The sequence below is a fragment of the Anas acuta genome, chromosome 14 (genome assembly GCF_963932015.1).
Source record: "Anas acuta chromosome 14, bAnaAcu1.1, whole genome shotgun sequence".
NCBI classification, from domain to species: Eukaryota; Metazoa; Chordata; class Aves; order Anseriformes; family Anatidae; genus Anas; species Anas acuta.
In genome coordinates, this window is record NC_088992.1 from 4,977,660 (window position 1) to 5,002,895 (window position 25,236).

Here is a 25,236-nt window from a genome sequence, read left to right on the forward strand (position 1 = left end):
AATTCAGCTGCCGTGCTGAAACGTCAGGACGGTACCGAGGCATGTCTGCTCACGCCTTGCTACAACTCCAGACTGATACCACACGGCTCCATCAAACAGAAATAAATCACGTCTCGCAGATATGATTAAATCCCTTTGTGTTATTTAAGTCTGAGCTGGACCGAGCCCTCGAGAACATTACACAGAGGTTGGGCACCCAGGGAACAGCAGCGATCACCTAACCGAGTCGGATACACTTGGCAACAACCTAGATTTCCAGCTGGACGCAGGATTGAAAAAGCAGTGATGGATGATCTCTGGGTCTCAGCAGAGAAGGAGGAAACATCTATTTTCATTCCTCCAGACTGCTCTGCAGTCTTCAGCCCGTGAACGTTCAAACTCTGCCTGGCAGGAGCAAAGCAGCCCAGGGTAACGCTGAGATGTGGTTCTGCCACAGAAACAGGAGTGATGAGGGAACTCACCTCTGCTGTCATTCCCCTAGGATCCCACTCGGCACCTCCAGGATCTCGATGCAAAGGGATGTGCAGGGAGGATTTGAGAAGCTGTCAAAGGGCAGAGAAGACCCAGCACTGCTTGCTCTCCACTCCACACAGCCGTGCTGCAGGTACCCACATAACACACGGCCCAGAGGAGGACAACGAAAGGCTGGGAAGCAGCTGGATGAAGCTGAACCCAAACTCCAGAGAAAAGCGGGTTGGAGAAAGTTTCAGCCACAATTCAGTCACTTTTAGCCCAAAACAAGCCTCTACCCTGCAGTTGTCCTTCCTGTGTCCAGCCTGAGGGACAGCGTGTGACATGCTCGCCACGCTGCTGGCAGGCAAACGGCTTCTGGTTGCCTATTTTCACCACATAAGAGCTATCTTTTAATTTTATTGTATAGCAGCACCAGAATTCCCATGCAGCTCAAGGGGAGGGAGGGAGGACATGCTGACCACACACACCACCTGGGCTGGGCTCACGATAGCCCAGGAACAGCTGGAAGGAGAGGCAGGGAGAAGCCGAGTAGCGTTCCTCTGGCACCATTTGCAGAAAGCCAAGACCACTCTACGTACCTCTAGGCCTAAATGCTTGTACATTTTCTAATTTCTTGCAAGAATTGTGTTAATTTCACACTCTCTTTCTGTCTTCAGGGCTATGAGCGAGCTGTGCAACACTCAGCAACAGGTACCAGAAGAGGCAGTATCCAAAGACAAGAAGAGCAAAGTAGACGGGCACCTTCCTCAGCATTGCTTTGCGGTTAGAGGTGTTACTGTCACCATCCCAGGGCCACTTCTCTGAATAAGGAAGAATCAGTGCAATCACCGTGTGCTTCAGCTCATCCTAGGAGAGCCACTGCTAAGGCAGGCTGCAGGACAGGCGTTCATCAACCACAAAATGGAAAGTGTAAAGGAACCAAGGTAACAGACAAAGCGATCCCTGGATGGAAGCATCATTGCATTTCTTGCACGCTTAGGCTGGATCTGGACCCACATTCTTCCAGAGGCCAATTTATCCAGAGGGGAATTCACCCCTGAATTTACCCCAAACTGAAGAGCAAATTCACTTGTAAGAGTTTACAGACTTGAAAAAAATCAGACAGCTTGAGATGCTGCAGCCCCAAGCAGACACGTGTCCCCGTTTCCCAGCTTTAGCAGTCTGCAGAGCTCTGCCTGCTGCTGGCTGTAACCTAGAGCATTAAGGCTGTACAAGATTTACATTTAAAGCGTATTAGTAACACTTTTTAATGATGAGAGAGGCATTTTAGCAAACAGTAAATTCCGCAGAAGCTCTGCTTGGCAGAGTTATCAATAATCCTATTAATGACAAGGTGCAATTTACAGCAAAGTGGCAGTGGAAAGGAGATACAGTACTTATGTGAAACAAAAAGATAATACAATATTATTCCATTGACTGTGCTTTCTCTTAATTGCCTTGTTATGTACGCTCCGGGCACGCAATCTATCATGGATGAAGTTGTTTGTTCATAAAGCGGCACGCAAGAGGTTCTTAATCCAAGATCCCTCTAGCTGCATTTCAGGATTTATTTCAGAGTTGTCTTTAATTTTCTATTTCGTGCAAGTTCATCCTAATATTAGGGAGCGCTCCTCTGAAAAGAAACTGCTGTGCTCAGTAGTGCTGCTTGCGCTTCCTTAGGGACTGCTTCTCGGGGCGTTATTCAGCAGGAGCACGGAGATGGGCTCTGCACAGGCTGTGCATCTCCCATCGCTTGCCTCTACCCCCAGAAGGGCTGCTGGCCCTTGGGACGAACCCAACTACTGCTCATTTGTGTGTCTAAGCGACCCACGTTCAACCTGCCAGGTTCAGTGCATGTATTATATTAGAACAGAGGCGTTCAGGATACCCTTTGCACAAATATGAAACAACTCCATCAAAGCAAATGCTGTCATTTTAATGTAATGAGCAAACTTGACCCCCTAAGAATTTATCCATCCTACTAACACATGAAAAAAACACTGGAAACTTTAAAGACTGTAGAAAGACATTTTGAGGCCTTCAAATTATTTTAAATGATTTGTTTTCGACATTAACTCATCTTCAGGTGTCTGTGTGGGAGGGCAGACAGACGGTTACCCCACTGAGGAACTTTAGGCTGTCTTTGTACAACAGTAACCACCAGCAGGCTGAAGACAGGCTTCGGACCAGACCGAAGTCCAAATAAAGAAGAAGAGACTATGGAAATAGCGTGTAAGGGAACTGCTCTCATCTAGCTTTTGTGTGGTTTCCTTCAGCTTGGATTCCCAAGGCTCGCACAGATGGATTCGGTCATTACGCCATGAACAGCTAAAATGCCCAAGATGCACATTTTTGTACCATATATAGTGCTGAGAACGTAAACTACGCTGGGAATGAGAATGATGAATGAATTTATTTTATTTGTAGTTTTAATTATTGGGTAAATTCCATTTACCACCTAGAACGTGAATGTGTTTTATTACAATAATAAGCCTTAGGCACGAATCCAAAAAGAGCTACCAAGCGAGGGGGAGGGGGCCTTAAATCGTGCTGGCTTGTGTTGAAAGCACTTGACATCTCTCCATTTCATTTCCTGGGTGCAACATCATAAATAAGCTCAATAAACTGTTGCTTACAGCCCTGGCCAATTTGAAACTCTACCTGATAGATTTATTTCAAGTATACTCTGTCCTCCAAAGCTGCCGGGAAACAACAACTTATCACTGCCAACCTGTTATTTCTGGACCCGACGCTGTCTGTAGCATCAGCAGAGCCATTTCCAGGGCTTGTTTGCAGAGTTGCTCAAAGTGACCAAAAGCTGATGGCTGCCTGCAGTCACGGCTGAAGAGGCAGCAGAAAAGCTGAGGGACACTTGGCTGTCCTGCCAAGCATGGAGACCACCTCCAAAGGCAGAAAAAGATTTGGATTTTTTCAATCCATGCTCCACAGTTTAGGAGAAGTAGGGAAATATTCCTTGCTTAGGATAATAACATTGGCTAATCTTCTCTTACAGCTTTACTTGGTTTCTTATAGCAACCAAGTTGACTTACACCAGAGTAATTCAAAGTTGTTCAGAACTTTCTCTTGCAAAAGTCATCAGCTTGACATTACATGCCTCTGGCAGACACAGCAGGAATCAGCTGAGGGTGTTTCTCCAGGTGTGTGCTTGTTAAAATACACACGTGTTGTTGGCATCCTCCGCACAGATGACTGATGTTAAGAGGACTGGAACATCAGCTGCAGCTGCTGGACTTGCCAGCTCAAACAGCCTTAGCTTAAAAGAAGCTGCAGACGAGATGGTCATGCTCTGCTCCATTAGTTCAGGTACACGGAGATATTAGTGAAGCCAATTCAATCCTGGGATCCCACACCTTTTGTGCAGCTGATGCAAGCCGGCAGCTCACACTGCAAGAAGCACTCGCAACACACACCTACCTTTGGGTTTTCCACTTCAGAAAGCCATTCCCCACTCCTGCTGTTACGATGCTCCAGCTTGCAAATCAAACCCTACCTCGTTCAGCCCTCCTCAAGGCCATTTTCCACCCACCTCCCTCCACACGCTCACAGTCTCCCAGCACCATTTCCCTCTCGCACACACTCCATGTGCCACTCCGGCCTCTGATCCCAGCTGGAGCTGCTGGGCAGAGGGAGACGGGCCAGGAGATTTCCGCATTATCATGGCTCTCCATGAATGACTTCAAAGCAAAGCACAGATCCTATCTCCTGGAGATTAGCTGGAGCTGTACTGCCTGCGTAGGCAAGCTTGTTCCTGCCTTTTATCCTGTGACTTGCAGGATCCTCGTGCAGCAGAAAATTCAAGACCACATTCACCAAAGCCTCCTACACCGGGCCTGCAGGGGGTCGCTTCCAGCAGCCAGAGCCAGGGAGAGGATAACACAGCACCTACAGCCCCTCCTATAGGAAGGAGGTCTTTACTCCAAGGTATGAAGCAACCGCCAAAGCTTTTGGGTAATAGGTATTCAAATCTTGCCTTGTTTTGTGTTCCAGAATTGCTTTTACTAGTTAGTTTACTAAACACACATAATTACAGTTCCATGAACACAAAACCCATTTCCTGCCATGCCTTTACATTCAAATAAACAGCTCAGCAGCACACAAATGCATGTCTGACGGATGGCAAGTCCCTGGGAGCTCTGGGCGCCTCTTTCCATGAAGAAACTTTGCCTGCAAAGCCAAGAACAGGAGCCACAACTGTCACGAGCAGTAAACAATGCTATCTTTAAAAAGTACGTGTGGGTGCCTGTGTGCAGCTGCGAAGCCCAGGGGAAGCTCCATATGCTGCTACATTTCTACGTGGTGCTGTCAGATGAAGGCTCCTCGGGCTCTGCACAAGCTGCTGGGGATGGGGCCGGGCCAGTCCCCACTCACAGCTCTGCAGGAACCCCAGCACGCTTCCGCTGGTGGTCCCTGCAGCTGTAGTGCTGCTGGTTTTGCTATGAAACTTCTCACACTTACGTTCTTTGGAGGCACTTGTGGGGTTTCACAAGTGCCTCCGTGACGGAGGGACTCTGGATCCTCACACATCCTACCAGGAAAGCACCGGAGAGCCAGGGACAGACAGAAGGCACGCTCTCCACAACTTCTGCAGTGGCCTCAATGCATCAGAGAGATCTCAGTGAAGGAAACAAGCTGAGCTTGACCTCCACGTCCTGCTCATGCTGGCTGGAAGGGGAACGGTAGGGCAGAGGGAACGAAATCACATGGCTGTGGCTTGCTCCCAGCAGCGTTAGCTCAGCAGACTGGCACACACCACGCTGGGCTGCTGACAGCCACCCAGCACCAAATCCAAGCTCCCTCAGCACCCCCAAGCTTGCACAAATTCCGGGTGCTTGGCACAGCCTGCCTGCAGGTTGTTCCCGTTTCCTCACATAACCTGAAACGTGAACAAACCTCAAAGTTGCAGGGTGGCAGAGGTGAGGATGGCGCAAGTTCCCCTCCTCTGGCTGAATCCTCGCGCCGTGCCAAGCGGTGCCGCATTGTGCGCAGCACAAACTGCTCCAGCTCCCCATTAGCATTCTGGAGCACAACTTCATCCTCCTGCCTCAGAGACCAGCCCCTGCTTTACATAAATCTTTAATGAAACGCTCTGCCTCAAGCACCGATGCCTATGCACAAAAGGCAGAGTTGAAGGAAAACAAGGTTTTCGCCTCCGAAAAACAGCATTTCTGCAGATAGCACATGGAAATTACGCTTGCTACCTCTCTGGGATCCCTGCAGCACCACTAAAGAGACGGTACAGCATCAAGAAAAGCAAGGAGGTAATACTTATAAGTAGTGTAGAGTAGTTTAACTGCGGTACATGCTAAAAGACAGCAGGACTGCCCCAGTGTCCCAGCACCCACGTAGAGTTCATGCACGTGCAGGAGGCTGGAAGGCTGCGTGTGCCGGGCTGATGGCACCGGGTGCTCCACAGCACCCCAAACGGGCTCCCCGCTGATCAGGAGGCTGTTCTTAAAACCTCGGGATTTAAAAGCACACACACAAAGTCTATGAATTTCATATTCCCTCTGTGATTCCGAGCACTTACGGTTAATGCTGTCGAGTGTTTCAAGTCCTTCTTTCATGAATGCAAATGTTATAACCATCCATCTCCCCCCATAACAAGCAGTAAACAGAAATAATAATGGGAACTGGCTGTACCGCTGTGATCCAGGACTAGGAACCGTGATTTTAGGATAAAAGTAAGTATCAAGAAACAAGATAAAATTGCAGGGACTGGCAACACAGTGCAATAAGGGCAATTACTGTCCTGATGCACAGCAGTGACCAGGAGATGTCGTAAGGCCCACAGAGCTGAGAACGCAGACTGCAGCGCAAAGCCACCAAGCATTTAAGGCTTCATACCTTAAATGTTGATTTTCAAAGCAGTCTGCAGGAATTAAGACATGTATCCTCCATTAATCTTAATGGAAAATGTTTGTTGAAATCCCCAAGACTGCTTTGAAAAAGAAGTATTTCAACTTCACAGCCTGGGTTGGATGCCTGCGTTTGCATTTGAATATTCACATCTGCGTGTTGGCCCGAGGTCAGTAAATCATTTAAATGTGTGCTTCAACATGCACCAGCCAATACGGCTGCTCGTGTGCTCAAAATTAGGTAAACATATAGATGTCCCATCCAACAGAGATGGGTTTGCTCACGTGATTCTGTGTTTTGCTGATCTAGTGCCTGCAGTCTGCAGAGAGGCTGCCATGAGGAAGTTGTGTTTTGCCAACAAATACCACGCTGTTACCGTGCTTATTCTTACCGAGACAAAGGCAATCTCGGAGACACGCTCCAAGACATAGTCACGTCTCAGAGACATCACTTGTTTGTGCACCTTGGCTTTCTCATATGTATTTTGGACTCCCAAACAGGGATTTGAACCAAATTAAAGACCTGGACCCAACTGAACAGTTTTCAAATATCCTTTTAGTTCTTCTGAACTCAGTTTTCTTCCTAGTCTTTCCTAGCCTAGGCTTTCTATATTGTATTAGCAGCTATGGTGAGGATTAAAAATAAAGCAAGAAAAACCCTTCAACCCTAAAAAACAAAACCTTAAAATAACAGTGAGATGAAGTAGAACAAATCCTCCTCCCCAGCTGGATTTCAGACACACAGAATGCAGAGGGCTTTGGCAATCCAATATACTTTCAGCTTCAGCTTCCCTTATGTCTGCATGGCAGCCCAGGATGCCCAGGGACAGGAGTTAAACCCTGGAACTTGAGCTGATCGCCCAAGGATAGGCAGGGAGCTACCCCCTTGGGGCCAGGCATTTGGGGAAGGCTCACCAGCAACATTTGGACATAATCTAAGGCTGGGGAAATGAGGTCTCCGTACGCATGGAAATATTTGGATCCCATCATCTGATTCTCACTTACCCCGATCAGCACAAGTCTGACAAAAAATTAATGACTTCATGCACACAGAATTTCAGCTTTTGAAAGCCAAGCAGCTATTTGCAGCTACATTTTAAAACTCCAAACCCAACACCGAACACGTAAATGCTCAGCTGTTACCATTTGCAGACCCATCCAAGGTAAGCAGGTAAGACAGCAGCTTGATGTTAAACATAATCCGGTGCGACCATGCACAGCGTGAAGGAGAGATCCTGCTCTCCCACGCTGCCTGTTGCTTCCCTTGCAATTTAGACAGCAACTGGAAGACAAGAGGGGTGAGTCTGCTCAGTCTGCTGATATGGCAGAAAATTAGCACAGCAAGAGGAGAAAAAACCCTCTGAGGACTCCTTTGCCCCGTATCAAAATTGAATGTTGCCCAGAGGACAAGCCCAGTCAGCCAGCTCCCGGTGGCCACACAACCTGCAAACCTAAGGCAAGGGAGAGGGAAAAGATGCACAACTGCAAAAGGGGAAAGAGACTGTCCCTTCTGGCATCCGCTCAGTTAGGGTAAAACCTTCAAGCCCCGCTCTTGGTTAGCAAGTGGCATCCAGCATACGTGGGGGAGGGCACAAACTTGTGTATTTCGGGCTAGCCAACAGACAGAGGCAGGTTTGCAGAATAACACATAACCAGTGCATGCAGGGACGTGCACAAAAAAATCCCAGCACGTGGCTGGCAGCCTGCGTGATGCTTTCACACAGCTGTGCCGAGGCAGACGCAAAGCAAGGGCGCCCATTTGGCCTCCGCTCCGTACAGCTGTAAGCTTGGCCCGAGTCCCACCAAGCACAGCAGAGCGCCACTTTTCATAGCAAATCCCTCCTTCCTTCCTGAAATGCTCCACGTATTGCTGTGATTTGGAAGGAAGAACACAAGAAAGAGGCACCCAGACTCTTACCTAGGGCACAGGCACTGTTAGGTGTCAGAGGTACGTGGCCGTTCCCACTGGGGGTAACGCAGGGGCTCGGTACCCGGAGTATCTTTATGCACATGCTGCATACAGAGCGGGGCTTCCTTGAACTCATTTCTGTGAATGACAAGATCATTTTCTGAAAAAGAAACTCACTCGGCTCCATCTGAGTAATTCCACTGATTGGAACCACTGGTAGATTGCTCTGTGGCTCACTGATTACACTCAGTGTGAATAATTACGTTACGAAAATAGGCCGGCACCGACACTGCCAAGGCCAAGTCGGAGCAGCAGGGGATGCGGAGGGGCTGAGCCCACCTGTGCGAGGGCCACACGAGCACCCCAACTCCAGGAGGACAGCAGGAGGTGTTTGTGTGGCTGCAGAGAGCCCACCTCCAGGAGCTCCGAGGTTGATTTGTCCTCCCCTACGGCTACAGCATGCTCCCAAGTGGATGGGCTGCTCCATCCCAGGTCCCAGCCGCGCATTTAGCATGCGTGACGGTGCTCCTGAGGGCAGCGCCTACGCGGAGCGGCGCTAAACATGCTGACAAAGGCAAGGGAAGTGACCTGGAAATGACAAAGTGAAGCGAGGCAAGGAGCAAAGATGAGGCAGCAGAGGAAAAAACGTCAGCGTGGTTACATTGGTAAAGCCCACCGAGGAAAGGCGCCGGGGTTTGGCTGATACAGTTGGCGCAGTGCAGGCGCTGCTGGGTGTCTCTGGTTTGGGCAAAAGCTCTGAGGGTTGGCAGCCAGAAGATTAATCCTGTGCCTCCCAGAAGCAGTGGGGGCTACACGTGGAAGAAAAAAGACTACTTTACTTTTTCATCACGTAGAATATTACATCAAACAGCGGAGACGTACTGTCCTGAGCCCGGTAACAGCTTCCTGGCAGCAAGCACAGAGCTGCCACGCGATTCTTCACAGCTCAGACTGCAGTTCCTGAAGCTGAAGTCCTTTTTTCATAACAAGAAGTAGCAGAAAAATCACTTGATCCGGAAGGGATCACTTGTAAAATCAAAATCAGTTCTAAAACTAAAGAGCCACTTTTCACAATGAATGACGTTTTAAATACTGCAAGACAGGAGACAGTTTCCTGAAATAGATGCCAGTTAATTAATGAGATGTGGTAAATGAGTGCATTTCCTGCACAACAAACTACAGATGTACCCTTACAAAGTACACGATGCTAACGTGGAAGAAAACTGTTATTCTGAAGTGAAAGACTGCCTGCTGGGGGGTTCACGCTAAAATAAGTCCTCCAGGAATACCTTCACCCAGGAACACAGGCAGCGACCAAGCAACCCTTAAACATACCAGTATCTCCTAAAGGAATCAGTACAAAGATGAAGCTCCTAAATGCCCAAGAAAACACATCAGCTGGGCCTGTTGGTTTATACAAAAGCTCAGGAGGCAGGGCTGAGCTGCCTCCTGGGAATAAGACCCTTGGGGCACGTCCATGAACTGTAGTATCAAGTCATGAACCGGCTCTGGGTCCTGCACGAGGCCACGCAGACACATCTCAGCCTCAGCACCCTGGGACCACAGCGTACTTGTATTTAATCAGTGAACTCCAGCGTGTGCTGGTTTATCTAGAGTTACTTAAGCATTTGGGCACCGTGCTGCATTGCAGGGGGCAGGCAGGACGGAGCACACAGACAGCAGCTTTTCATCACCTGACACCCTAACCCCTCCGAGAGAGGTGCCACTAACAAACTGACAGAAGAAACCAGTCCTAAGACCACCATGGCTCATGATGACCCTTCCCAGATCAACCCCTAACACCCCCAAAGCCACCTCCCCCAGCCTTCTTTCAGAAACCTGCCTCCAAAACACTTCACATGTGCAAGGCTCCCAGCCCAGAGGGAACGGTGCTCGCTGAGAGATTCACCTGGTGGGCTCCTAGGTGGGAAAGTCATTTGGGAGAGACACAGCCATAATCACACACTCTGGGTGTCCAGCCCCCAGGACTATTAGTCCTTAGCAGACTCTGTGAGCTACCAACACAGAAATACTGTTCAGGTTATTCCCTAGAATAATAAGCACCAACCTTATCTGCTCAGGAACATCTCTGAGCTCTCTCGCTGCACACAGCCAGTGTCAACTCACTAGGATGCCAAACGCTTGACTTTCATTACGGCAAATTATTCACAGCAGAAGTGTCATTTTAGCAAAGTAAACCCCTTGCCATTACAAATATTTTCAAATCATGACTTCGCTTGCCTTGTACCTGCGGCATCTTAGCCCACACTGCTCTGCTCTCCTTTAGACCATGCTTGGCTGTTCCCACACAAAGGAGAGTCTCCAATTTACCAGAACACAATGCAAAATTCACAATAACCTTCCTGAGACCTTCAGAAAGAAGCATTTATATTAATTTTTTACTGCGCTTCCCATGATTTTGCCCATTCCCCCAAACAAATTCTCTTTTCCTACCAGGATGCCCAAGTATGCACGCGCTCCATCTTCAGTATAATCAATATATTGACACAGAAGTGAATGCCTTGCAGTACATCTTCTTGCTGCTTTAATACCCTGACTTTTCCCTATGGCTGTTTGAACTAAATCCATTCTAAATCTTAACTGTGTTTCTGTACCAATGATTTCCAACTCAAAGGCTTTGCATTGACAATTACACACATGCCCGCACATACCTACATACGAGTCTCTGTTAATTAAGAGATACTTGAATCCTTTAAGACGCTTTTCCGAATTTTACAATTTCCCCTACAACACTAGTTCGGTTACCAATTAACCCTCTGAAATATCACTTTGTCCAATGCCCTTAAAACAGTTCTCTCTTCACACAGCAGAGAGAGACAGCACCATGGCACAGAACCATGCTTTAATCTTCCAACATGCAGATATCGAGTCTGGGCTTTGTTATAACTGTGCTTTTTGCTAACCTATCCAGGGGTGAAAACATTCAGCATGACTTACTCCCAACCCCACTTACCCACGTTTATGTTGTTAGCTCAGAGCAGAGCCGCTGAGCCACAAGAATCCTCACCCTATCCTCAGAGGTCTGTTTGGTACGGCCAGTGCTGGCAGTGAACGCAGATTTTGCACATTAACAGAACAAGTAGGATAAAACAGCAACAGGAGAGCAGAATAGGTGTTATAGCAGCTGGGACACACCTTACTTCGATCTCCCAAAACGTGCACCTCTGAAATGGCAGCACCACTTCCCATTTCCAGGCCTGGGTTTGTGCCGTCAGCTGCCCCAAGGAGCGGACACGGACAGCAGATGAAACTGCTCAGCCACGACAGGGCTGGAAGCCCACAGAGGGCTTGTCCTGCCCTCAGCCTGCACCAAAATAGCTGGGGAAATGAAGTGGAGGCTCAAGTCCCTGGTTGTGCCCCAGAACATCAGTTTAGACAACCTTACTTGGACGTCAATGGAGTCTTCAGGACCATATTGGTCTTCACCCACAGGCAGTAAAAGGAAGCCAGGAGTAGAAACAGTCCCTCCCGCGAGCCATGGCTGTCTGGGTGTTCTTCCTGCCAGCAAATCTTTGATTTTTCAGCTTTAGTGGTCTTTGAATTGAAGTCACCTGCAGTGTCCTGCATTTCCTAACACGCCTTTGTCCACTGGAATAAATGCACATTTCTGTGCTCTGGTCAAAAATGAGACTTTTTCCCCTGATCAAAGGAACTGCATCTTTCACGTTGCATAAATAACTACAGAAATGAAAATACTTTTCCTAGATGAGAATGAAAAAAGAAGGACAGAAACCTTCCTACGTAAACACAACAGAATAGACACTCAAGTCGCATACCAAGCATTTTATGGTGGTTTGGGAAAGAGAAGGAATATAAAATTGGAAGTTAACATTCCTCATGGAATGAGATTAGAGATATTTATTTTACGCTCTACTTGAAACATCATAGTAATTTTCATCTGCACTAATAAAAATAAATCAGAAGCTGATCTTCCATGCATTAAAATTACCATTTCATGCAACAGTCACAATGTTTCTGAGACATATGTGCCCTTTGGAACTCGTGCCACAAATAGAGCTGAATTTAAGGACTGCTGTGTGCACAAATTTATGACACCAATTCTTTCCAAAGCGGGATATTGTCATGTACAAAATGCCACGTGAGCAGCTACAGAAAAGCATCCAGCACTGAGTAAAGACCCTCAGCTTTCAGAAGAATATTAAGAACTGGGAAACTAAAAGAAATAATCACACTGCATGGCACCAACTGTTGGGTGACCAGCAGAGCCCGGCTTGGAGAACACCCATCACCCAGACAGGAATTGATGGATTCACCAGCAGTCTGCAGCCCAGCCTCTCCCAAAGATGCTCGTTTGCAGAGCAGGATTCAACTTGCTGTTAGACAGGGGAAGTTCAATATTCATTAACCAAAAGAGCCCCCACTCTGCGCTGCTGTCTGCAGTACAAATCATCTGCCTGTGGGGTTTGTCAATGCCATCGCCTGCTGCTTGGTGAAGGCTGCACCTCGAGACACCACGCGATGCGTCGATATCCCAGCCCTCAGCTGGGGGGTTCAGAGCCAGAGTCCAAAGCTCGGAAGCTGCAGCCACTTTTTGAGAGATTCAGATAGAAAATGCTGGAGAGACAAAAGGTTGCACCTCAAATTTGCATACAGCAACTCCTCGCAGTAGTTCACTCTTTGAAAAAGAGCTATGTGAAAGGGGAGGATTGAACTGGGCAGCTGTCCCCTGGGACATTTAGTCCAAATCCTCCCAGACAGCTCTCCAGCAGGCTTGCAGGTGCGTCCTTTTGTATTGCAACTCAAGATGGCAATACATCTCAAAATGTGCTAAAACAAACTTGTCAGGTACATTGATTTTAAGCAGATAATACACCGAAGTCATAGGGACTTCATATAATCATAAAGAGATGCAGGCAGGAGCTTCTTCCTTGCTCTTTGCTACCCACCGTCCCAATTGTCACATCGGATGGGAGATGCGCAGGGAGGCAGCTCCAGAGGCAAGGGGGGCTGGGGTAACCTCACCCAGCTCTAGCAAACACTGCCAGGGGAAAATCCGAGGTTTCTTAAGAGGTCAAAGCCAACCTTTGTTAGATTCTTCTGTGTCTACCTTTCTAAGACTGAGCTCAGCACCTTGGCAACATGCAGATAACCTGAGAAGCTCACTCAAGCCATAGCTAAGTACGGTAGAGCCCCAGTACTACAGAAGCTGTCAAAAAAACCTGCTTCCAAGCCTCTGGAAGCCATACAAAAAGATCTTCATAGCAGGGACCAAGCAGATGGCTAAGCACACAGTCCCAGCAGAGGCACGGGTCATGCTGGAAGGTAAATCCAGCAACCCGCAGAGCCCCGTGGACACCTTTCAGCACCACCCGGGCTGGAGTTTGCCCCTCCAGCACTGGCAAGGCTTGGTCACAAAGGTGTTTGCTCTCCCCTGTATGCCTGAAAACGCTCCTTATAACACAGCTATGTCACAGTCCTGTCACCATGTTCCAAATAACTCATACGAATGTCTCGCATTTTTCAAGTGGTGTCATAAAACGCGGGGCTGCACATGCCACAAACACTGACATATTTCACTAATACAATCCAGCAGCAGCTTACAGAGAATATTTATGCAGCTCTTTATTATTTTTTATGAAAGGTAAACGACCCTTTTGGTGAAATGGTGACTTGTGCTGACAGCATCTTTGTTTTTAGGGGAAAAAAACAACAATGAAGGGAGGTTCGGTGAGTTTGCAAATTAACTGAGGGGTACGAATTTCTCCAGCCCTGTCATAATAAAAAAATTATCTTCAAAAGGTTTTACTGTCATTCATCTCTTAAGCTGGTCTTGCTAAACTAGTTACTTCACACAGTAATTAGCAGCAATATGAATGAGCTAGAGATGTATATAAATTAAATCTATATATTGACTAAGGGAGTCTTGAAACACAGGTTTCCATGATTTAGAAATCACCTCCCCAAGATACTTTCATATCTTAAGGTCAAATATTTCTAAATGAGGAAATGAGTGATTCTGCTCATTAGCACAGGGCTGAGGCTAAGCAGAGTCAGCTGCACACCCCGATCTGCTAAAGCATTCCCAGGCCAAGGAAGCAGTAAGATTTCAGATGTCTGTCTAATTAAGTCTTCTTAATTGCTGTTTTACTAATTGGAGTAGAGTGGTTTTGTCATGATTTTAGCTGTTGACGAACAATTAAGTAGAATGCAGCATTAATTCCTCCTTTAACTACCGAGGAAGGCCAACGCATGCTCAGACTCCAGTGAAAGAAACCAAACCTAATCAGAGCGCCGTGGTTATTAGCACACGAGGTGGGAAGCCAAGAAACCAGCACCGCTCCCCACCAAGCCAGCGGCAGGAGATCCCCACAGCGCTCCCAGCCCAAGCAGGTCGGATGCCACAACCTCAAGTCCTTGCACTTGCACCTTGCTCACTGACAGCGACAACCTTTGAAGGCTATGCCAACGTGACTCCTCACCAAGTTACTTTTCTTCTTCTTTTCTTATGTGTTTTCTGCTACTCTACTTTTTAGCATTTCAGACAAAAGCCCGTTTGCATTTCTACAGGTATTTCCCGTTAGCACAGGTCTTTGCAAAAAAGATCTCTTCCACTGCTGGTACTGGATTCAGCCCCCTGCTACTCTGCCAGGAACAAACTTTTCAATATTTTAAGCACTTACAAGAAGGACCTGCGTAAAGTCTCTGTGAATCCAATACTGCTTTTTCACAGCAGGGAGGTAAGCCAAGGTAAAAGCTGATGGTTCTTGGCTTTTCTAGAGCTGGCCCATTGGTAAAAGAGCACGTCAGCCTCACTCCCTGCTGTCACAAATATGGGGAACTTCAGGCTGACCCATGCCTTGGACCCATGACAAGGCAGGTGCAGCATCAGCTTTCATGGTTCTGGCACTGTAGAAGCCAGGAATTATCTGAAGTAATTGGTAGAGAAATTGGGCAAACTCATTCCCCTTTTCAGCAATAAATCATCTTGGGGAAATTGGTCAAGGCCATTTGAAAGCCCCAAGTGATGCTCTCCCAAACACCTTTCCCTTGGGAGGCAGCTTAAGGGCAAGATTCGATCTGAACCAGTAGCATTCACTGCTTTCTTACAGCTTTTAGATCCCCTCCCCATCCCTCCAGGAGGCCCCTGGCTGCTCCTGCTTTCAGCCCTGATGCTCTTTCCAAATGAGATCAGTGCAAGCTCCCCGGGTCCCCAGTCTGCACGCAAACCACACCTTGAGGGGAACCAACACCAGCTTCCAAACTGTGCTCTTCATTCAGATACTGACTGAGTTTCTCAATCTTTTCCAGAGGACTAAGAATTGTCTCCAAGCTACAGAGGAAGCTTGAAGGGCAGCAGATCGCCCTAAGGAAGAGCAGTCCAAGACTCGGGGGACCAGGAAGGGTTTCAGGAGCCAGCTCTGAACCCCTGTTGCCTGCTACATCACAAAGCGGCCCTTAGATGAGTCCCACAATCTCCCTGTCCCTCTGCTTCCGCCTACCAGAAGTGGATAACAGCCTGTCTCTAGCAGGGAAGGACGCCTTGATAAATGTACTAATTATCACCAGACACCCCACCCAGCAAGTAAGCAAAGAGGCCATTTATTTGCCTAAAAAACTTCCAGTTATGAAATCAGTGCTAGAAAATTGTGCAAATCAAGACCCTGGAACCTGATTAATTAAATCAATGGGAATTACAGAATTAATTTATAAGAAAACTCAAACCTAACATGAAATAGTTTGTATCGATCAACAGACAAAGTCCTTCCATGCGCTGAGAGCAAATCCATTTTTATTATTCTCAGCACTGCAGAAGCTGCCATCCAGCCGCTCCGCAGCACCGCCACAGCCCTCGCAGCCCAGCTGCGGCTCCACCGCTCCATTTGTCATCTCAATGCCCCATTTGTTCCTGGGAACACCGATCATCTTACACAAAGCAGTTGTCGTGCGTCTTCCCAGTCCCAACCATTTCGAGCGCTCCGCATTCCTCTCCGCACATGCTCGCGAACATCACTTGCCAGAAGAGTTTTAAATGGGCCTTGTCAAAGCATCCAAAGAGAAGGTGTTCAGGACAAAACCTCTGATTTTTTGTGCCGCTTACCCAAACAGCCTCACGCCTTATACACGAGGCTGTTCTTTTTTCAAGGTGCCACTGGGATATTTGGACGTGGCTCGTAAAGGGGAAGAGTTACGCCAGGAGGGTAGCAGAGAGAGACACGACCACCTTGAAATAAATTCAGGCGCATAACTCTACAAAAAGGAAAGCCTGTCTACCTGTAACAGAAGCCATTAGGAAGTGATTTAAAGTAGTTTGGAAGTAGGATTTGAGTGGCTGTTTGAACACCTCCTTTAGAGCACAAACACTCATCAGGCTATTTATAGTCCCTGGGGAAAAGCTGCTGATTTCACCCCGCCAGGCACAGAGGACCAGGATCTGTTCTCACTGGGAAAAAAGAGTTTCGGCAACTCCAATGGACATGAACAACTCACTGCATTTATCTCACTTTAACTGATTTCAAAAAACTTAAAGCAATACTCAAGCCAAGTGCTCTCAATCTCTTAGAAACTCAGCCCCGTACTAGACCCGCTGCTGTGTAGATAGCAATTGCTCATTTATTGACAGCAAAATGCTGAGGATCAAGCCTTAGTATCTGCTAATATCCCTCCCGAAATTGGACTTCAATGGTCCAATCCAACTCCCATTAACCAGAAAGGATTGAGTCCTATTTTCTTTAATGGAGTTGTACATGAAGTTGTAGCAGTTGGGAAAAATATTAGGAATTTTTTTCCCCGAGCGGGCAAAAAAAAAATCAGGATCAGGGAAAAAATATATAATTTTTGGACCAAATACTTTTTACTGAGTGCATTTTATCTGATAAGAAAACTCCAAATCTAAGGCTACAACAGAATTTCAACTACACTGATGTATTCAAATTAAAAAAATTAAAGTGTTGAGAAGTAGAAATCCACCTCTCATTCAGTTGGGCATTATTCAGAAGCAGCCCTGCTGAAGCCAGGGCAGCTCCAGGAACATAAATATGAAGTGACAAGGAAATCCAGCCTACTATTCACATCACATATTTCATGCTTCTTTCTATTTCACAGTAATACACCAAGTTAAGCTGCTTATTAGATGGGCACATTCTCCTAACCACAGCTAGATTTGTATTTTATGTCGGGCTAACCATCAGGACCGACTGCCCTTTAATCATAATACTGCTGTCATTTGTGGTTCCACTTTGGAAGATACTGGCTTTAATACACAAGCTGCACAGCTGTGAACGCTGCTGTACCCCAGAAGAGAAAAAGCACAAGAGGAACTCCAAGAGAGGGATTTTACTGTAGCCAGCCCCGTCCATACAGCCCTCTCGCACATTTTCCTCAAATATTTCTGCTAGCCTACGTGATGCTGTAGCACGCGTTGCCAAGTCCCACAGCACACCAATTTGTAAATAATGACCTTCCTGACATGACCTAGTAACAGCTAATAGCTATGCCATAAAGAACAAAAGGCTTTGTTGCACAAAAGGTCTTTTATGGAATGAAAAAAAGCCCAAGTGCTTTTTAAGAGCAGGATCACTACGAGCTGCGTGCTTCTCGTGTGCTCTGTGTGGATTTGAGAAACGTCTAGCACCAGTTAATGAAGTTATCCTAGAAAACACAAACAACCCCCAAAACAGCATTTCAACACGCACTCCGCAGCCTGGCAGCTTATGAATGAAATGCTCTCTAGGTGTTTGTGTACATTTATAATTTACGACACCACATTAAGAAATAAGACTGAAAATGACAAGCTGACACAACCCTGTACACCACGTGGTGGTATCTGAGGGCTTAGCTAGCCTCCCGACCAACTTCTTGTTTGAGCCAAACGGGATCCAAAGGATCCAGATCACCTCTAGCATGTGGGTAACGACCTGCAGCGACTCTGCCTTTACAATGTTTTTATTGGGGATGGTTTAAAACAATACACAACAAACACCTGAAGTGCCATTTAACAGAGGCACGTGCTGTGAACAAAAGCACAAATCCCATCCCTGACATGCAGAATTGGTGTGAGGTTCATGCTGGCAATCTCCACATGGACTGAAAGGATCAGAAACCTCTCCTCCAGGCCTTGGCACAGCAAACCATGCCCAAGTCCTCCTGAACAGAAGGGTCACATCTCACCTCGCTTTACTCCATATCCTACTTCGACACACATCCCGAATTTCCATGAAGTCACTGCTCATCTCACAGAGCCAGACATCCCTATCTGACAGCTCATGTAGGACCAGAGAGACAACTACGCTAAAGGACAGTAAGAAAAAAAATCTCATCCCTAAACAGTTAGCAGCCCTGTCCTTCATTTGCAAATGCCCACGCTCAGATACTGTCCCTGCCTTCTGAAGAACAGGCCACATGTCCCAAATTATTCAGCTTATTTCAAAGCATCTGCAAGGTTACAGGCTTAGCATACTTACCAATCTGTCCTAACAATATATTTTGAAGACGGCAAAATCAAGAGTGTTCTAAGCTGTGGTCTTCCAGGCTTTGCTTGCTTCCTGACTTGGTTGCATTGGACATGATAGGTGCAGTAGCCATTATTACAATGATTTAAAAACAAACAAACAAAAAACCCAAAACAACCAAGCCTCCAACCAAAGCAATAAAAACAAAACACTTCAGCACAAAATTATTTTATTCTGTCAAATGAGGTCTTTGTGGCCATATGCCATGACCCAAAAGAATAAGTCAATAAGCAAAATTAACTACTTCATCCGTCTATCACTTTGGTCTTTTTCTCCTAATAGGTGTTGGAGCTTACCCCTGACCCTTCAGAAAAAGGCACGGGATCCTACAGCGTCAGTGATGCTGGTGATATTGGGGTGTCATGTCAGAGATCCCCAAACATCTCCAACTCAAACCCAATGGACTTGCAGCAGCTCCAGCTGTTAGACAGGATGGGAAATAGGAAGAAGCCACCCAAGTAAACAACACAATCAATTAGTGGATAGCCTACACATTTTAAGGCTTCATACTCCAAACCCAAGGGGTTCTACTGGGTCCATTGTTTGCCACTCCATCTGAAGCCTTGGTGAATTACTTCATACTGTGTCACCCCAACAGCCACATCACCAGTGACCCGTGTAATTGTAACCTCAAACTCCTTTCTCCACATGCAGATAAAGAAGCTCGGCAGAGCTTCAGTCCCCTGAGTAAGACAACAGACTTGAATGAAGTGACAGAAGAGATCAGAAGACCTCAACAGTCATCTTTGTTTTTCCCAGACCCACTGGGTACTCACAGCATCCAGCCTGTGTTCCTGCAGAAGTGCCCTGGCAGCAGTCCAGGGACTGCCACAGAGCCCCGATGCTTTCAGAGGGCACTTTCTGCAATCCACACGGCAGAGCAAGGGGTTGCACAGCGATGTCTGTCTGAAGTCTGCTCTTGCACCCTATTTCTACATCCCTGCATAATCCTTGTTCCTCTCCTGAACTCCAGCCCACAGAAAGCATCTGGCCTTTTCTCTGCACCCATGCAGAAAGTTGCAGCTTCTTGCACTTGTGGCTTTTTCTTCTATCTGCTTTGATTTGTGGACAATAAATTCCCTGGGAGACGAGCCCCAAGGCTGGGTGACCAGACCCTGCACGCTGTACGATGTTTATACACACGCATTCACACAGACTATATGTACGTGTTCAAAATTGCTCAGGAAATGAGCCACAAAATGTGTAAATGACAGCACATTATTAATCTTTTTTTTTTTATAGCTTAAATTAGAATCTTTGGAATTTCACAGCCAGAGACTTTTAAATAGGTCAGAAATGTGCTAATCACACTTAATGATCGCGCTCATATGCACTGCATCAGAGCTACTAGCGAGGGAACCTGAGCAGAATGGATATGAACCACTGGTACATTCAGAAAAGCATTTAACAAACCTCAAGTGAGTTTTATGCCAAAGCCAAAACACACAGCCCGGGCGAGAAGTTGTTTTTGTTTTTGGTCCTGCTTGTCAGAACCGAGCTGTGAGGTTTCATGCTGATCAGAAGCGAAGCGCTGTGCCTCTGCACCTTCCTTTTGGCTGGCACTGCGGATTAGCAAGACTCCAGATTTGACCACTTACAACAGGAGAGCACTGAGTGATGAAAAGAAAGCCTTTCCCAATAAACAATATGCTCGATTAGTGCACTTGTCCACACACATTTCACCCCAGGTATGCAGAGCTAAAGTGCATTCCTAGGTATCAGCATTTTGAGATCTCTTAATGAAAGCAACAGGAATACACACAGCAACCCCAACAATCATCTAGGCTCCAAACCAGGGAACACTTCACAATATTTCCAAGTTCAGACACACACTTATGTTCTCTTCACAACTAGACTTCATGTACAATACACCTGATGGAAAAATTGGGGAAAAAATGAGAATTTCAGTGAAATACACCAGAGCTGCTAATTAATCCTCTCCCGTCAAGCTACTGATACGTAACCAAAAACTTAAACCAGGAAAAAAAAAAAAAAGTCAGCTATATTTTATGTCAAGCTGAGGAAACAAAGTCAATGTTTGTCTACTGTGAAAGTACCAAGTCAGCAGGGGAGACTGCTTGGAAGCTTATAAGAAAGCTACAGAGAAATGTTTTTTGGTTTCTTTTTTTCCTCCAGTCAAAATTGGCTTCTTCTGAAAAACAAAGCAAGGCAAAAGATGAAAGGCCTTCTTTTTTGAAGCCAAAGATGAAGAGTACAAAGAATATTAATGACTAACAAGTCTGTCCATAAATGCCATGAGCTTAGCTGCAGCAGGGACAAGAAGGAAGAACAGCTCTGCTGTTAAGTAATGAAGTTTCTGATCTAACCAGCAGCGCTGAAGGCTGATTGGGTCATTTAGGAAAGGAGCATTAGTTCAGAAGAACACAGATTTGCTGCGAAGGATGAAAGGTAAGGAGATGCCATTAGACACATGTGAGTGCTCAGGATGGCTGTGGCTCACTCACAACGCACGGAGCAGTAGTGAATTCCCAGTTAGGGCTTGTGTCTCCCTCCTGCGTGTTTGGATGTGCAGGCGCACAACATGTCTGTCCTGCAGGAAATTTAGGAATTCTTTCAGATTTGTCACTCACCTCGCATGCTATTTCCAAGGCAATTCAGTTTCAGACCGTTGTACTTTAATGAATCACATTTCCCAAAGGAAAACTTCAAAAACACAAAGAGCTTTGCCTCTGTCACGGTTATCGAATCCCACAGGGGCCTGCCCAGCCACCGCAGCTTCCCAGGCTCCTGGCACCCCCCATGCCAGGAGGGATTTGTTGACAAAGGGCAGAGCAGCAGCGGAGGCAGGCGCCCAGCCTCTCACCTTCACGCCGCGACGTACAACAGCGCCGAGCAACATCAGCACAAAGCACATTCCTCCACGTTTGACATTCGCCCATTCTCCTTTGAGAAATTCTTTGAACTTGGGGAAATAAAGCAAAACAAAACCACAGAGAAAAATAAAGAGCCAGGAGTGACACTAAGCAAACTTCAGATTGGGAATCTGATTCATTTGACAGCTCACAGGCATACACACCTAGCGTGTCTATATTTATACGCGGGGACTCAGGCTCTCTGCTCTGTAGAGGCATTCTGAGTATTTTTAAATCAGCAAGAAATCAAGAATCACCACGCTTCCAGGAGATATGATGGAAAAATCCCCCCTGGTCTAAGCTGTGACCGTTCAGGTTACAGGAGCCTTGAGACTGCAGCTCTCCTTACAACATCCAGCAAGACGGAGAGCCAGAACAGATAAAAAAAGTATTTGACATTCTTTCCCTTGACAGGCCATTGCTCACTCCTGCAGACAGACTGGATTTTGGATTGGAGTCTGATCCAGCAGATGATATGAGAAGTCTTTGTGTTAACTTCAGAGGCCTGTGGGATGGAAATTTGGGGAGCATTCTTATAATATGAAAGCTGGCAATGTTTAAGCAAGCACTGCCAGAGAGCTGTGCTGCTGCCCCCGTCTTACAGGGCTGGGCATTAAAAGCTGCAAGTTCAATGCCAGCTTTGTCCCTAACACCCAGCGGTCTCAGCAGATCCCCAAACTCTCAGCATCTCTGTCTGAGAAGTGGGGATAATGAAGTGTCCCAGCAGAAGCAGGAAGATTCGTTAATGCCTGCAAGCACTTTGTAGATAACGAACATCGAGACAGCAGTTAGCAGAGGGATTTTGGGCGGGCAGACATAAATCTGAAGTACTCACATCGTCTATGCTTTTAGACAAGTATAGCAGCAGATCAGTTCCCTGTATTTAGTGGTTGTGGGCTCCATCTTCTCAACATACTGAGCAGCCTGCCTTTGATCCAAAAAATGAGCCCAGGGAGAATATTCACATGTTTAATGTTAATCATATGCTTAAATTCTCTGAATTCATAAAGAGGGTAAAAGAGAAAAGTGTTCCCCAGCTCCAAAACAAACACAAATTCCCAGAAGTTATATTTAGGACATGAGTAAACATCTGACCACCAGAGAAAAGGCCTCAGCTACACACCTGCTCAGCTTCTGCAGCCCTGAAGAAACCCAGAGGTGGGATAAGCGTCTGAAGTGAGTTTGCTGAGACAAATCATTTCTTAAACAACCAATGGGATGTTATTAGAAAGAAGCAAGTCAGAGCATTTAAACTACTAATCCACAGCCAAAAAGGGTCCCTGAGCAAGGAAAGGAGGGGAAAAAAGCAAACAACCAACAAATGAAGTTTACTAAGGAAATCATCACATAGATTTAAATTATGGTTATAAACCAATTTCCTATTATTGATTCCTTTATTTACTGGACAGGCACTGCCACCAGGACCCCGCAAGCACCTCAAGCCTTGCAGCAGACATTGGCAGCACTTGAGCATCATCTCCTTAATGCTCTGCATTAGAGAGAACTTAAACACTATGCAAAAGGCTTTAGGACACCCTCCACTTTTCCCTTTAAAGCCTTATTCATTTTAAGCACAGCTAAGATGAGAGAGATCAGTGTATCCAAAACTTCTAACTCATTTTTACCTCCTGCTAAACTCCTGGCCTAATCCCTTGGGGCTACAAGTGTCCTACACCTGCTGACTGGGGTGTCCAGCAGCCCGTCCTCTTGCATCAGCCCCACCTCGGCTCCTGCAGGTGCCTCAAGTCACTCGGCAAGGACACAGCACTGCTTTTGCAGGGGTGAATCTGGCCAGCAAGAGAAGGTACCCATGGCATCAGGTGAGCTGAGCTCCACCTGGTTGCATGGATGCACCACCAGAGAGCAAGAAGTGCTTCAGGCCACGTTCACAGCTACAGCACGGACACAGCCCTGACCCGATCGGTGTCAGGAGCACGCACAAAGAGCTGGCTTCCAGAGATGATTTTCAAAACTCTGCTCAACAAGCATATATAGCAAGAAAAGCCGCAGGCAATTAAAGGACCACTATCCAGAGCCTGATTGCTCTAACAGATCCGTAAACATTACCCAGCTTACTCACAGCAACATCACGCTTCACCAGCGATGTGAAAAGGACAAATCACTCTCTCAGTCTAAATCACCCAAGATGCTAAATAAGGTTCTTCATTATTTCAAAGGCCTTTTTTTTAAAGAATCCTTTAAGATTATTGTCCCCAAGCTTGATTAAATAACACTTAAAATCCTTTCACCTGAACATCATTACGTGAAGCTGACTCGATGCTATGATAGAAATGTTTTCATCTCAACTAATGAATTTTTGTGAAGCGCGCTGTTTTCTAACAGACACGCCACATTCCCTGAACAAACCAGGGTTTGTTAACTACATTAGTCACATCTTACAAAGGGTTAACCAGGTAATTATCTCCTTTGGTTGGCTGAACTAGGACTATACAAAACACTGTGCTTCAGAGGAGACATCAACTTGTTCCTGCCTCCACCTGCCATAAACCAAAAACCACAGGGGACAGAATTACATCGCTCCGTGGGGCTGCGGGAAGTCCAAGGGAAGTTACCCCAGGAGCAGAAACACCGGGTTTGTTCCTCCTCCTTTGCAAGGCACTTTGCTGTCCTACGGTTTGCAGGTTCTACAGAACACCACAAAATGCAGTCATTGCACCTCATCAGCATGAGCTGGCAGACCCCAACACCGGGGAAACCTTCTGGAGAGGGCCAAATGCCCCAGGAGACACCACTGGGACTTTCTCAGCATGTTCCCTAAGAAGCCCTGTCTCTCATGATGGGGTAGGTTGCAAGGCATAACCACAAACCTGTGTGCTCTTAGAGCATCTCTGACAATAAGCTAAGACCAGCAGGATATCACTGAGTGCCTCTGCTTTGTTCTGTGCCTCCAGAATCACCCAGGAGGACAACTCCAACAGACCTTCACAGCCAGGCACCTCTCCCTGGCTAGAACCTGGACTCATCCTTTCCTCTACCATTTCTTGCAATCCAGAAAGAGCATGAGAATAACAAACGAACACATTCCCATCCTCACCCTTTACCTGGTCCTTCCCCATCCTACACAGGCAGTCCTCCACCTCCCAGCCCCACCAAAGTAAGCAGGACTTGAAGAATCCCAGGAAGCAGAGGCAAGGCACATCGCATCGTTCCCGCAGAGCCATGGCCAGGCAGGAGGTGCCACCAGCTGTGGTTATCCCGCAGCAGGAGCCCGACACGGGGCAGGCTCACTGGAACTGACCTTCCGTGCTGCATGGGCTCAGGAGCAGCAATTAACTTCCAGTCTCATTTCCCTCTGACCTAAGTCCAGAACGACTCCCATTAAGTAATTACCGACACGTTGTCACTCTGGATTGTTGTCTCAGACAAAGAGCCCGCGGAGCTGCTAAAACAAAAACAATCTTTTGAAGCATGAAGTACCTGCCCAGGAGATCTCAGCCGTGGAACACAAGTGAAACTGCAGCAAAGGACCACGAGGACCATCCAGCCCAAGGAATGCAATCCAGACACAAACAGCTCCTCCTCCACGCTCCTCTTTTCCCTCTCCTCGGTGTTTTATGCTGTGCCAGAGCACTGCTGAGGGGCTGGTGTGGGTCTGCACAGAGGCCACCCAAACC

At 46.9% G+C, this 25,236-nt stretch overlaps 1 protein-coding gene and 1 long non-coding RNA gene across 3 annotated transcripts in view; one reads left to right on the forward strand and one right to left on the reverse strand.

Moving 5' to 3' along the window:
* RASGEF1C (RasGEF domain family member 1C) overlaps window positions 1–25,236 on the reverse strand; it is a 74,363-nt gene that overhangs the window by 45,949 nt on the left and 3,178 nt on the right. The window lies entirely within an intron of this gene.
* On the forward strand, window positions 14,339–16,012 carry LOC137864009 (uncharacterized). The gene is made up of 3 exons (XR_011101267.1): window positions 14,339–14,687; window positions 14,788–14,957; window positions 15,529–16,012. It is a non-coding gene; the product is annotated as an uncharacterized lncRNA (long non-coding RNA).